The sequence below is a fragment of the Pinus tabuliformis genome, chromosome 1_1, assembly GCF_031772625.1.
Source record: "Pinus tabuliformis cultivar Carrire ecotype Pingquan chromosome 1_1, CPIR1, whole genome shotgun sequence".
In the NCBI taxonomy this organism is placed as follows: Eukaryota; Viridiplantae; Streptophyta; class Pinopsida; order Pinales; family Pinaceae; genus Pinus; species Pinus tabuliformis.
The window spans coordinates 336,382,896-336,397,186 of record NC_142297.1 but is presented as its reverse complement, the minus strand read 5'-3'; the positions used below and the strand labels follow the sequence as shown (position 1 = coordinate 336,397,186).

Sequence of the window (14,291 nt, the reverse complement as noted above, 5' to 3'; positions counted from 1 at the left end):
AGTCATTGATGAATTTTCCGAAATGCAAATTGACCAAGAGAAACAAAGCCTTGCAAGAGACCCCTCAATCCCAGCTTAGAAACAAAATTGGCAAAGATAGCATTGTTCAACTTCCCAGCAATCATATTCCTAAGGTTCTAATTCCTCTAGAAAGATTGTTTTACCAAAACGATGTACCCTACAAGGCTACCCAAAAAGAAGATCCATCTGCAGTCTGTCAGCATGATATAGGGAGTCCAGGTCAACCTAGGTATATAAAGCTGTCTTCTCATCTATCTGCTGACCAAAGTTCTGAATACTGCAAATTAATGAAGCAATTTGCAGATGTCTTCACCTGGGAATATAGTGACCTGAAAACCTATGATAAGAATATCATCCAGCATAAAATCCCTTTAGAGAAGGGCACCATACCTTTCAAACAGAAGCTGAGGCCAATAAATCCTATGCTTATCCCTCTGATCGAAAAAGAAATAAAAAAGTTGTTGGCTGCCAAAATCATAGTCCCTCTCAGATATCCCAAGTGGGTAGCCAACCTAGTAGTGGTGAGAAAGAAAAGTGGAGAAATCAGACTTTGTGTTGATTTCAGAAGCTTAAATAAATGCTCCAATAAAGACAACTATCCTCTACCCAAGATGGAGGACTTGTTGCAGAAGGTCTCAGAAGCCAAAGTGATGTCTTTCTTGGATGGATTTTCAGGGTATAATCAGGTTGTTGTGCATCCGGATGATGAGGAGAAGACTGCATTCACCACTCCTTGGGGCACCTTTATGTATTCCAAGATGCCTTTTGGGTTGATGAATGCTAGAGCCACCTTTCAGAGAGCTATCGATATAGCATTTGTGGGAGAAAAGGATAAATTTGTCCTTATCTACCTGGATGATGTAACAGTATACTCCAGCAGCCATCAAGACCATGTGCAACATTTGGAGAAAGTTTTTTTGAAGTGCAGAAGGTTTGGGATTTCAGTAAATCCTAAGAAGTCACAGTTTGCGTTAGAAGAAGGCAAGTTGTTTGGACATATTGTTTCTGCTACAGGTGTCCGAATTGACCCAGAAAGAGTAAAAGTGATATAGACCTTGTTTATCCCGTGATTGACGAAGGACATCCAGTCTTTTCTAGGCAAGATTAATTTTGTAAGGAGGTTTATCCCAAATTTTGCAGAACTTGTGAATTATATTACCTCTATGTTGAAGAAGGGGTCAGAGATCAAGTGGAATGGTGTAGCAAGAAAGTCATTTGAGTCCATTAAAAAGGCAATTACGGAGGCTCCCACTTTAATCAGTCCAGATTATAGCAAGGAATTCCACATATTTTCTTTTGCCTCTGACGACACCCTTGCAGCAGTCCTATTGCAAGAAGATGAAGAAGGCTCAGAGCATCCGCTGGCATTTTTTAGTAAAACCTTAAGGGATGCTGAGCTGAGGTATGATATTATTGAGAAACAAGCATACGCTCTTATCAAGTCTTTGAAGGCTTTCAGAGTTTATATTCTGCATTCCAAAGTAGTTGCATATGTACCCTCTGCTGCAATAAAAGATGTCTTAACACAGCCTGATGCCGATGGAAGAAGGGCTAAATGGATCGCGAAATTAATTGAATTTAATATAGAACTGAAGCCCACTAAGCTTGTCAGAGGTCAGGGTCTTGCCAGACTATTAGCTGAAGAAAATTGCAGAACATTGGACATGAACCTCATGTGTTCGAATTCAGAGAATGGTCAAACAGAAGAGGAGGAAGCAGCCGAACCAGGAGAAAAGCAGTCATTGACAGAGAACCTAGCTTCTTGTGATTGGTATTCCGCAATAGCTAATTTCTTGCTGAAGTTAGAAATCCCTCCAGGCCTCACTCAAAGTCAGGCCAGAACTGTTAAACTCAGGGCAGCAAAATATTGCATCCATGAAAATTTGCTCTATTGGAGAGACCCATCTGGAATGCTTTTGAGGTGTTTGAACAAAGAACAGTCAATGGAAGTTATGCAGCAGTTTCACTCCAGCATGTGTGGAGGACATCATTACTGGAAAACTATAGCCCACAAGATAATCAGAGCTGGGTACTATTGGCCCACCTTATTTTCTAATGTCTTTTCGTTTGTTAAATCTTGTGACAGTTGCCAAAGATTTGAAGGGAAACAACAATTAAAATCCGTGCCCTTAAAACCAGTGCATGCAAAAGGACCTTTTCAGCAGAGGGGCTTGGATTTCATTGGAGAAATCAATCCACATTCCAGTGGCCAGCACAGATGGATATTAGTAGCCACTGATTATTTCACTAAGTGGATTGAAGCAATCCCTACTAGAAAGGCTGATCGTAGTGTGGTCATGAAGTTTTTGATTGAGCATATCTTCACCAGGTTTGGTTGTCCACATAAATTAGTCACAGATAATGCAGCAGCCTTCAGAGCAAAAGAATTGGTGGAAATGTGTAACTCAATGGGCATTAAACTGGTTCATTCCACCTCATACTACCCTCAAGGAAATGGTCTAGCAGAATCTTCCAACAAAAGTCTGATAAGGATAATTAAGAAGCTGTTGGAGGACAACAAAAAGAATTGGGATTCTAAGCTCAAATATGCACTTTGGGCTGATAGAGTGACCATTAAAATATCCACAGGAAATTCTCCATTCAAGCTGGTGTATGGCACCGAAGCTGTGTTCCCAATTCAGTTAACTCTCCCTGTGGCAAAGTTCCTGCAACAAGAACAGGATGAGGAAGAAGGAATGGCAAAAAGAATCACTGATTTAGCAGAGGTACATCAGATTAGAGAGAAGCTGGTTGAAAAGTCTGCAGCACATCAGAAAAAGATCAAGGAAGCCTTTGATAAAGGGACAAAAACAGATAATTTTCAAGTTGGAGACATGGTCCTTAAATGGGATGCACTAAAAGAAAAGAAAGGCAACCATGGGAAGTTTGATGTTTTCTAGGCAAGGCCTTTCATCATTTCTCAGGTCCAAGGGAACAATACCTTCATGCTGAAGAGCATGGAAGGGGAAGCAGTTTTTGATGGCCCAGTCAATGGGCGTTTTCTGAAAATTTATGTGATTTAAGGTCTTTAGGCCTTAAAACTGTAAATATTTTATTTCATCAGTTTTAGTATAAGCAAAGTAGACTCCATGCCCAATGGAACACTAGGAAATTTTGGCTAATTTGTTTTCTACAGGAAAGGCATTGCTCTGAAAGTTCTTGAGACCTCACAGGGAGGATCTCATCCCCAGAAGGAGCCAGTGTTAGCTCTGCTATACAAAGGGATAAAAAAGGGATCCATGTATGCCCCAAAGTCTGCAAACCCATGTAAATTCATGGCAAAGGATCCATGCATGCTGTTGAAATCTCCAAGTTTGGGTTAAAGGCCTTCCACCGATCAAAACCATCGCAAGAGGAAAGCCCTTGGGAAGGCGGAAATACACTATCGGGAGGCAAAGAACACTCCAAAACAGTCAAAAAATCAAAATCACAAGCTTAACATTCAAATTCGCAATAGCCGTTGGATCTGGCCGATCAACGGTCCAGATCACATCGGCGGGTCGCAATTGGTGAAGGCAGGAAGCGGCAGGACGCTAGACACCGCCGATCAGCGATCGTTGATGATCAGATCGGCGGGTCGCAATGGAGGACTTACAAAGAGGTCGGGGCCTTTATATCTTGTGATATGCGATTGCGATCGCATTGCATCGGCGTATTGCTATCGGCGCTTTCAAAGGGTCGGGCCTTTTTGCACATACATATTGCCGATGCGATAATTGGACCCGATGGTTATATATGCTCTATTGTATATTTTTTCAGTTCTGCCAGTGGCCATTTTTCCTGTATTTGCAATGTTTTTCAATTATAAATCAAAATGTATCGCATCGGCCTAGATCGCGTCGGCATATCGCAATCGGGGAAACCAAGGGTGCTCAACACTTTCATATATGCACGCTATGCGATGAAACCCGAACCCGATGGGTTTCCGGAACAAAATTATTTAATATTTGAAGTCCGGGAGGAGGCATTTTTCATGATTTTACAGCGTTTTTGCATGTATTTTCATATAGAAGGAAAAGCAGGATCGGTCGGCTATCATGTGTGATTGCGACCCAAATGGCGGACCCGATAGATGATTGAACCAGGCTTGAGAATTTTTGAAGACCGAAAGAAGCAGAAATGGGCGGGATTTAACAGTATTGCAATGTTTTTGTTGTTTATGACCCAAACAGATACAATAACAGAAAAGAAACATTCACATCTATTGTCTGAAAGGGACCAGTGCAGGGATTTCATAGGAACGATAGCCACTCCATTGCAGGTTCAGGCACCAAGCCATCCGTAGCAGAGCCTTGCAGTCATGATACACACCAGAAGAAGGATTTGGCGGAGAAGTGGCGGCCAGAAAACAGAGCCTGGAAAGGGAAGGAGAAGGGCCACTACACGCCTCAACCCAAACCAAATGAAATCATGGAGCATTAATGGCCCTGCCAGTGCAGCTGTCATCCTAACAAACATGATGGGGCATCTTTGGCACAAGGGAGCTCCCATGCATCACAGCAGGCCGCCCAAAACATCTGAGTATGGTTATTCCTCTGTCAGAAGAGGAAAACCTCCGAGCCATGCCTGCCTATTGAGGGAATCAAACGGTTATGGGACAGATCAGACAAGTCTAAGACTCCAAGCCTTCGAGAGAGCTCAGGAGCATTGTAAAGGGGCTATAAAAGGCAGAAAGCTAAATGTAACAAAGTTTCAACTTTTGGAGACTCATAAGACTTTGCCATTCAAGCTTCTCATCTTCATTTTTAGTAATACAAGCTTCTCTTGTTGTTATGTGTTTAATTTCCATTCCTCTCCTGTTCTATGCTTGCACTTGAACAATTTGTTCAGAGTTTTTGTGTGTTCAAGGCCAGATAACTGTCATCTTATCTCTGCTTTAATACATTAGATTTGCAAGCTTCTCTGCTGCCTATGGTTAGCCATTTATATGTGTGATTATATGTGCATCTGCCAGTATAGTCAGTAAGTCCATTTGCTGCCTGTAGCTAGCCATTCATATAGATCCATGTATGCAATCTGCTGGCATAGTCAGTGTTCTCCATCTATCCATTAAATCTAAAAACTATTGAGCATTAGCAGTCTAAAGCCTTGTGTTATTGGGGGTGTTCATGCATGTCTTGGGTAAAAGCATAGCTGAAATGTTTATCTGGCTTGATCCAAACCATCATTTATTCCAATAGTTCGAAGAACAATATTAAAGATCATATGTTACCAGGCATCTCCGATTTACAACCTTGGGGAGTTTCCTGGAGTGATAACAGGTAGCATTAAGTGGGTATTCGAAAGTAGGAAGTGATTACTAGGAGGTTTTTGAAAACATTGAAGATATCTGAAATACTAATACAAAGTTATGGATAGTCTACTACACTGAAATTCTATGCACAGGATTTTATTATGCTAGTAAGACTAATTGTATAGAATGTGAGGGTTTTAATAATCCATGGTTGGAAAAATTTTACATGGGTATGGGAAAGTAATAAGTTATCGAGGAGGTATTTATATTGCTGAAATCTGAATTTGAAACATTCTGGGTTCGTGGTCCCAGCTAGTAAATCATCAGGAAATCAAATTTTGTGAATTGTGTTCTAAGGATAGAACCATAACAATGTATTTTATTTTAAATTCACGATCTCTACTAGAAATTAATGCAAAATTAATTGTTTTCTTATGCCTGGATTAAGGAAAATTGAACCAAGACTGATTTATGAAACACAATTTATCACATTCTTCAGTATTTGAAGGAATTAGAGGAGTCAAGGTTTTGTGGTTTGTAGCATTGAAAGAATATGGTTGCTTGGGCACCTGATGGATTTTCCTGTTCTTATTTCTTAACATTGGATTTGGATTTTTGTAGAAAAAAGTGGATTTAAGTGGGAGCTAGACCAGTTGGAGGTACTGCTACTCTATGTGTGTTTATTGTGGGATATTCCTCTACCAACTCCATTAGGTAAGTGTTGGATTGTAAGGCGAATGCTAAAAATGAGCGGTTGATATGCCATGTTTCATTAGTCTTTTAATAATTAAGAAATATGTATTGAACTTTCAATAAATTTGAAGTGCTTGTCTCTAATGATTAATGAAGTTCAGTCATCTCTTTAAGTGTTAAGTATCTTATAGGAAATTCAAGGATGTCGATCCTACAATTTGAAGTCTTTTTTAGGTACACAACATTGCCTACCATAGGAATTTGTAGTAAGTCAAGTATTTTGAGATCAGAATGGAAAAAATTGTAAGGGACAGTTTATAATATGAATAGTTTTAAGAAAGCCTTTCCATGTGGTAGGCATTGCCTTGTCTAGGAATTTCAATTTACAATAATGTGGTCTCTCGATGTTGAAATATAGGGGTCTTAGAATGGACCAGTTTATGTTGTACATGTAATGCATGTTTCTCCTGGATTGTTAATATGGGTTGTGGGATTGTTTGGATTTAAAAGAAACATGAGTGGGAATTGAGAGGAGAAAGAGGTAATGAACAAGGTCTTTGTGGAGATCTCACGTGAGAAAATGGAACAGCAAGCCCCAGGCCAACAGTAGCCAGTTATGGGGGTTGTTAGTGGTCCACCTCAGATGCACTATGGTACAGCTCCTTATCAAACAGCTCAATTGGTTTCACCTATTTCTCCAACCTCTGTTGTTGGAACTGCTCATTCTATTGTCTAGCTTGCAGCTGCATATCCTGCAACTGTTGCTCAGCTAGCTACACAACATTAGCTGACTTACCAATATCTTCATCAACAAAAACAATAGCAGCAACAACAACAGCTACAAATTTTTGGGCTAATCAGATGCATGATATAGAACATATATCAGATTTCAAGAACCATAGTTTGCCATTAGCTAGAATCAAGAAAAATATGAAGGCGGATGAATATGTGAGGATGATTTCAGCTGAGGCACCTGTGATGTTTGCAAAAACTTGTGAAATCTTCATTTTGGAGCTTACCCTGTGCTCATGGATTCATACAGAAGAAAATAAGTGACACACTTTACAGAAGAATGACATTGCAGCTGCCATAACTAGAATAGATGAGTTGAAGGAGGAGGGTCTTGGCATTCCCAGAGGACCTGTACCTATTGGAACCCCAACCGAAGCTATACCATATTATTATGTTCCTCATCAGCATCCAACATCACAGATTGCACCTCTTGGAATGATTTTTGGCAAGCCAGTGGATCCTGCAATGTATGCTCAATGACCTGCCCTCTTGTTGCTTATATGCCGCAGCAGATGTGTCCACAACAACAAATTCCAGAGTAGTCCAGGGGCCCATCCTCTAGAAATTAGGTGCTTTGAGTTGTTTTCTGTTGCCAGCAACAGGTAGATGGTAAGAGGGAAAATGACAAAGCCCTATTTTGATCATGTTGAAAGTCATTTGCTCAATTTCACTCTGGTAAGATTTGTTTGACCTAGCCTATAGAAATGATTTATAAACCAAGGATCAATTCGAGCAAGTTCTTGTGTTTTTTGTTGAACTTTCGAGGCCTTCAAAACTATAAAATTCTCGCTGGATATTTTCAAGAAATTGTTTCATGCCCAACTACATTTAAATAGAAGTAAGAGAGATGCTGTGAACAATTTTATTTTTCTTGATTCATGCTTTGTTTTGTTTAGTATCTGGTTTATAGTTTAAATAGTTCATAATTTTATCATTGCATTGAGCATGTAGCCATCCTAAATTTTAGGTAGATGTTATATTCTCACCTAGTGAGGTTACTTCATTTTTTATTTGATTTTGTATGTACCATAAGCATCCTAATTTTTGGGCATTTGTTATATCTCTGTGTTTCAGAGAAAAATGTGATGGTGTTGTATCCCTGTATTACAAAGCAAAAGCAAGTGCAGAGGCCATTACTATGCATTTAGTACATTATTTTTGTTAGGTCTTTAACTGATTTGTTATACTTATCTTATGATAAATAAATATCATGTAAGTGCAAAGGTAAATATTGATACATGCATAATCTTCTATATCAATTTACTTGCTCGACAATCACATTCCAATATTACTGATCATTGCACTTATGTTATGTATTTAAAGCACTTATGTTATGCTATTTTGCATGAAAAAATTTGTTGGTTCTTGCTACATGTTTCATGTTACATTTACCTTATGTTGGTCCAGGGTGATGCCTTTTTTGGGGTATGCCATTTATTATTTATTGTTATTGATCCACAAATGAAGATGTGCCTCTTAGAAGTTATTTGTTTTTATTGTTTTGATTTTTTTATTAATACTTGTTGTTGTTTAATTATCTATTAATTTAAAAAAAATTAGTTATATGTCAAAAGATGGGACATCCGACAACAGCGTTAACATTAAAATGACAAATGTCTTGATTTTTCTTGTCCACCAACCGAGTGAAATACTCGATCTAGTACTATTTGATATACTGCATAAAATGATGTTACACCCAATACTTTGGCAACTAGCAGTCAATACGTCCAATCTGTGTCTTTCGTAACATTGATTAACATATCTTGGTTGGATGATGTAGTCTTTAATTTACAATCCTTGTAAATGTCTTAATGACCCCTCTATCATCACCAACAAAAGCGTGTATTGTGAAACTTTTGGAGTCTGACTTTGTTTTGTATGTCTCTTCTAGGAAGACATACGATATCTCTTTTCTTGTTTAGCATATGCTTAATGAGCAGGCCAATCATGTCAATTGGATTAATTTTATATTGTAAACGATGGTTTTGTTCATAGTCTTCCCTATTTTTATTTTACATTTTAATCACTTTCAACGTTTTTTTATTCTGCTCTTTATTGCACCCAACGAAGATTTTGATGTTGACAGGAATGTGCAATTTGTTATCTTGTTTTCTTCAAATGTGTCGTGTCTAAACATAGACATTTAGACACAACAAGTGTTTTGAACTTTTGTGAATTTTGATAAAAGCTGAAAGTTGTTGTTAGATAGACGATAGAACTAGGTTGTTGTCTAGAGTCAGTATTTTCCAGTGTTACATGGGGGCATGCTCCCCATGCCTCAAGACTCATGGACGGTGAATCCCAATGAGAAACAATTAGCATGTTCACTCAAAAGTAAAACCTGGGGAGATGCAGTGAGTGTGAGACATCAATACAATTATCTTAGCTTATACTAGACTTAAACTGATAGGGGGTTGTGGTTTACTGTGCTTTTAGAAATGTTTGGGTGGGTTGTATCTCTAAGTCTCACTGGTCACTTTTGTCCAAACTAGACATAAATCAAATCTATTGATCTATTACCTCTAACAACATTTTCCAGGAGTTTCCAGATAGGTAATCCTGTGAAGTAGATGGAAATATTTTTCATGGTAGTATGATTACTTCCATTTTCATCTGTATGATGGGATTTTTATTTTTTTGTTTGATGTTTTATAAGGTTGTGCTTGAGGATAAAGAGTGGTTTTTTTATTAATTCAAAATTGTATTTCAGTGGTGAAAGTGGCGCAGGCAAGACAGAAACTGCAAAAATTACAATGCAATACCTGGCAACACAAGGAGGTGACAGTGGAGTAGGTGATAAAATATTGCAGACAAATCTTATTCTGGAGTCATTTTGTAACGCAAAGACACTAAAAAATGACAACTCTAGTAGATTTGTAAGTTGTAATCCTTTTAAGTCTCATATTTAAACAATTTCAGTACATGGGAGATAGAATTGTGATACTTGTGAGTTTCCCATTGCAATCGTGTCTGACTGAATATTTGTGACTCTGGGTAGACAAACATGTTTGTAGTGAAGTCATTTTGTTTCTAGAATTGTAAATCCGAGATAAGGAACTACAAAATTTTAAGGATATTGTGTGAAATTATATGCAGGGCAAGTTGATTGACATGCATTTTGACGGCACTGGGAAAATTTGTGGTGCTCATATTCAAACATGTGAGAAAAGTTTAAGCTTCTTTTTTAGTTTTGAATATTTTACATCTCTATAATTGACATCACCATTCCTTTTTGCACTATTTAATTTGAAATAGGTTGGTGTCAGATACTTGGATAATGTAGAGAGGTCATTTAGTGGGATTATACCCTAATGTGTGAACTATGATTTAACATAATCCTTTTTTCTGCTCTATGGGTTTGCTCGAGAAGGTGAGGAGCACATGATCATATTATTTGAGTTTGGTTGAATTTATTTGATTTGATATTGTATGTTCTAGAAGCTACAATGCGATAAAGTACCTATTTGTATTGTACAGTCAAGAGTAGTGCAACGGTTACAAGGCGAACAATCTTATCATATATTTTATTAGCTTTGTGTTGGGGCTTCTCCTGCTCTTAGAGGTATACTAATAAAAGGCTATTTTTTATGCAGTTTTGCTTCTCATCAGTTTGTTTTAGCAATAACTTTGTTCCATATATAAGCTGCCTTTTCTTTTCATAGCTTGTATTGTAATAGCTTTCTTAATTTTTCTTTTTCACTGGATATTAGGCAAGTTGCATAGTAACCTCACTCTACATGACACTAAAGTAGGCGACATGCATTCATTCAATATGATGGCATCATTTTTATACAATAGAAAGTTGGCCATCAATAATTCATGAATTGCACCTACCAACCTTCAACATCCTCTATGAATTCTAAATATCTTCGCTTCTTTGCAAAACTTTTCATTATTATCTATGCTTTACTCTTCTCAAGACTTCATTGTGTTTCCCAAGCCAGCACTCTGTTTGCAACATCTTGGCTTGATTTACTTACTAGACACTACTGCAAGATGATGTATTTTCTTTCACATATGATTAGATTGACATTATGTTGATTGAAAGCAATTAGGAAAAAAATTTAGTTGCTTAAGTGTTCATCTATTTCACAATCTCCAAGACTGGCTAAAATCAATTCTGAAAGGTGCTCCTCACAAACATATCTACCATAGTTTTTTACTTATATATTTAATTTTTAGATGTCCCTACTATTTTTGATCTATCCAATTAACATCCAATCAGAGAAGCTGTTGAAACTGATTATCTGCAGACTACAATTGAATACTTAAAACATGGCATAGGTTTCTTGTTTTGTTAATAGTAAATTTTATTGAATGAGGTGGCATGCCTCAGTTTTAAAGTGACACAAAGTTCACATTCTATACATTTTGTTTCCAAATCAAGAGATATGACATGCCTTGGAAAATCATGAAATCATCGTGACAAACTCTACTCTGACATTTTTGGATGTATATTTCTGAGAAGAAATACATGGATCTTGTCAGTGTCCAAGGATTTTGTAGCTTTTCATCCAAGCCTCTCGACATAGAATGCCCTTATTTATATATAATTTTTCATGAATTGTATACATATTCACTATCTTCCAAAGTTATAGTTCATTCTTTTGCAAGCATTGTTTGCCATGGCCCTGATATCAAGGCATATGAAAGAGCAAGTGAACCGCAGTGACTGAAAATTTGTTAATTTTATACGCATCTTTTAGTAGTTTTCTACCCCATTTTACTTCATCTAAACTTTTCTGATGAATTTGTTAGTTTGTGATGCTTGCGCGTCATTTGAAGCTCATCCTCCTAAAGATTTCAATTAGAAATGCAATCCAAAATGATTTTCAGAGTCAATATTTTTTAGGTGAGGTAAGAACTTCTTGCACTATTGAATGTGCTCCTATATATTTATATAGAATTTTAAAATGAGGGACTCTTTCTAGAATATGATTAAAGTGATTTGAGCTATTACTGTCAAGTGTTTCATAAAAGTTCAGAGATCATGTAGGCATGTTGAGCCACGTATAATGAGCTTCCTCACAAAATAATTCCTAATTTTGTACATTTCAAAAGTGTGTGCATTTTCTCCTTGTTAGGCAATAGTTTCGCCTTTCAAGTTAATACATTATAAATCAAAGAAGGGCACACTCTTTATTAAAAATTTTATTGCTTCTTTAGGCAATAGATACAAAGATTGCACTACAACACAATTTTAGCACCCTAGCAAAACATACGACACCCTATGTTCGAAATTCAACGGTAAAGTAGATTTTCTTACTTGTTAATTAATCTTCTTTTCTTTCTTAGTTAATATTTATTTTTCATCAAGTAATTACACAAATTCTTCTTCCAATAATACACAGAAGTACGAGACACATAGATTCAACTATTGACCTTGACTTAAAGAGGAGGGATGACTTGGAGGGAGTCTTTGGTCTCATGTTGGATATCTCACTTTCAATAAATTCAGTAAAAGGAGGATTGTCTACAAGTGCAATTCATAAAATGTGAAAATAGTTGAGATATTAGTTCTATTTGCTGTAAATATTGCTAGTTTAATAGGATGTAGATGCACATCTATTTTGAGTCCTTTTTCTAAGTTTTTTTCCTGGTAAATTAGGTGCCACCATTGCATCCTGGGAGCTCAGTACACACACTGCTACCAATGGTATTGTTTCAAAACATATCTCCTAGATTGGAAAACGCTCTTTTTTAGGTGGAACTAAAAAATAATCAACAACTTGTTTGGTAGTTTAATGATAACATTCCATAAGAAATCGGCCTCCAAATGAATTGAAAATTCCCTAGTGCACTCTGGGTTGTTCTATCACTAGTCTTACATGGGATGTTTGTATTCAGATCATTCAAGTTATTATTATTTTTAGTTATTATATGATGTTCAACTGCGTGGGGCCTTCTACATGAGTAAATTGCACTTGGGTATTATGGAAAATTGAGTCCTCAATTATTTTTTGTGCTTTTCCTTTCACTAGAGGGTATTTAACATTCATTACTATTTGATATGCTGAGAATTTGCTTCTGGTAGATTTGATAGGTGATGGCACTAAGTTTTCTAATCTATTTGTTTTATTAAGATATATGTACTGTTTGACATGCTGGGCAATGTGTGCTCTGATCCAAGAGGTATTTTAAGGTGATTGGAATATGTTTTTTTTGTAAATTTCACTTGGAAAAGTAAGTGCTTCTGATGGATTGTAGAATCTTTAAGGTTATGTGAAGGGCAGATGATATTTAATTTCCAATTGATTTTTTATGAAAGAAAAGGTAAGTGTTTGTTTAAAAGTTTGAAAAGAAAAAATTCATAGTAAAGTGTTGATTGCACTGCGAATGCCTTATCATCTCCATCTATAGTTTATAAAGAGGAAAAACAGGGAACTTGCTTGCCATTTTCACTCACTTTTATTTTTTTTACTCAACTCTTGAAATATGAAATTTTTTTTGTTTGAAATTCATCATGTAGCTACAATTTCTTTCCTTGTTTTTGGTGTTTTCTTTTAAATCAATGACTATAAATGTAATTTTAAGGATTGCCATAACTCTTCACATAATTTTTAAAGTGTGCTAGCTCAATGGAAGAACCTCTGGTTGGTGGTTCGATTCCACTGAGGTGGTTCGATTCCACTGTGCGCTAACATAAATTAATCAATCATTTTGTAGTTCATTTTTAATTAAATGTGTTTTATATCGATTTATTTCAATGAGGATATATTTCTAGATGCATTGTTTTAAATTGTTTCTAAAGAGACAAAAGTGATCTTTAAATAAAAGAATTATCATCTCTAGAGAGACAATAGCTAGTATAAAAGACATATTTGTCTTTAGAGACAAAAATGAAATTGTTTCGAGAGAGACAAAAATGAAATTGTCTCCTAAGAGACAATAATGGTTGTGTTATATATTGTGTTTATACAGACAATATTTTTTAAGACAATAATATTTAAAACAATAATCTTTAAAACAATATTTTTTAAGACAATAATATTTAAGACAATAATGTTTAAGACAATAATTTTTGAGAGACCTCCTTAAAGACAATATTTAAGACAATACATATTTTTTTTTGTCTTAAATTAAGACAATTTACACAAATATTGTTTTAAAACCCTCCTTATGTAGTAGTGATTAATTAGATATACACATTATACATTGATAAATCCTTTCACCCCGTGAGAAATCTAAAGCCCTTGCTCCCACTTCTATCCTTCAAGGATTGCTGCCCTCCACGGCACACTTCTGTCATTGAAGAATTATCACGCTTCACAACCCCACGCTTTTTTGTCTGCTTTTCTAATCTTCGTTTCACATGGCAACCAATACTGATAAGCATTTATTCATGGTAAATATTTATGCAAATCTATTCACCAAGAATATACATCTTCTAATCAAGGGATCAGCTCGGCGCTTTATTTAATCACACATATCTATATAGTGTGTGCAACTGCGTATCGTATATTCATGGACACTTGGGTTTGTTGCCATGAGTTTTCTGGCTGGCATAGCACGGGCAGAGTTCCTCGTCTCCAGATGTGCCAGGGGGAACACA

The 14,291-nt window shown here is 36.5% G+C and overlaps 1 pseudogene; it reads left to right on the top strand.

Annotated features, from left to right (window-relative positions):
- Positions 1-14,291, top strand: part of LOC149212935 (uncharacterized) — a 51,810-nt pseudogene that overhangs the window by 4,807 nt on the left and 32,712 nt on the right.